The sequence below is a fragment of the Pygoscelis adeliae genome, unplaced genomic scaffold (genome assembly GCF_000699105.1).
Source record: "Pygoscelis adeliae isolate BGI_AS28 unplaced genomic scaffold, ASM69910v1 Scaffold245, whole genome shotgun sequence".
Taxonomy (NCBI): domain Eukaryota; kingdom Metazoa; phylum Chordata; class Aves; order Sphenisciformes; family Spheniscidae; genus Pygoscelis; species Pygoscelis adeliae.
In genome coordinates, this window is record NW_008824766.1 from 877,238 (window position 1) to 878,300 (window position 1,063).

Consider the following 1,063-nt stretch of genomic DNA (forward strand, 5'->3'; position numbering starts at 1 on the left):
CCCTTTGGTCGCCGCAGCGGCGGGGGGAACCTCTCTCCGCCGGCTTTGCGTGTTGGCCGGCTGCGGCTGTCCTACCCGCTGCGGGGAAGGAATATAAGGAAGCCGCATTCGTTTTAAATTGCCTGCGGATGCCGTCAGGACGGCGGAGGAGCCGCTTGCAGAGCGGTGTGTGTTTTACTGGGTGGATGCGAGTTCCAGCTTCCCCCATGCGAAGGGCTGGGAGCGGGGCAGCCACCTGTCACGTAGGGAGGTGAGTCGAACACCTCTTCACGGGATGGGCATTCTTTTACCACTGTATCTGGCAGCCAAAAGAAGGGGCAGGCCACAGATACATCATTCCCACCCTCTCAGCATTTTGAGGGCAGCAAAAATATTTTCCTCCCTGGGTGGTGCAAACCAGATGCAGGGCTCACTGTCTTGGGAACCGCACAGCATGTTCAGGTCCCAGCAAGTCATGCGTGCTCAGAGCTGCTTTTTTAGATCTGAACAAGCAGAGGCACCCAGGGTGCCTTTCCTTCGTGTTGTGCTACCTGAGATTGCTATTTTATTTGCACGATGAGAAGTGTGGCAGGCCTGTATGAGAGCACACCCGGGCTGTGCTGGCGAAAGCATCCATTTGGTGAACACCACAGGATTGCTCCAGCTCTGAATTAACTGGTCCTCACCCAAGCCCTCTCCTTGGGGCAGGCAGAGTGACCCCACGCTGTGATGGGAGCTCCCCGGTGTGTATAGCTCTGTCTCTAAAAGCCAGCAGGTGCAGAGCGGTGAGGTTCCCTGTTTTGTTTCTAAGGAACTGGAAGGAGAAGGAGAACATATCGGTGGTTTGATGAAACAAAGTTCTAGCACACATCATCTTTCAGTAGGGTTCATAAGGTGAAGCAACGGGTAACGAGGCAGCTCATGGGTTTAGAGTGAAAAGTGGTAAATAATATACTGGGGGGTATTTAGGGAACCTGTAAGCCACCCATGCCCTTGGCGAGTCTATCTCCGGTTGTCAATGTGATGCTGGGTTGAGGCTCGCAGCTTGGCCAGGCAACCAGCTGGGGCTGCGAAGGGAGCTCCC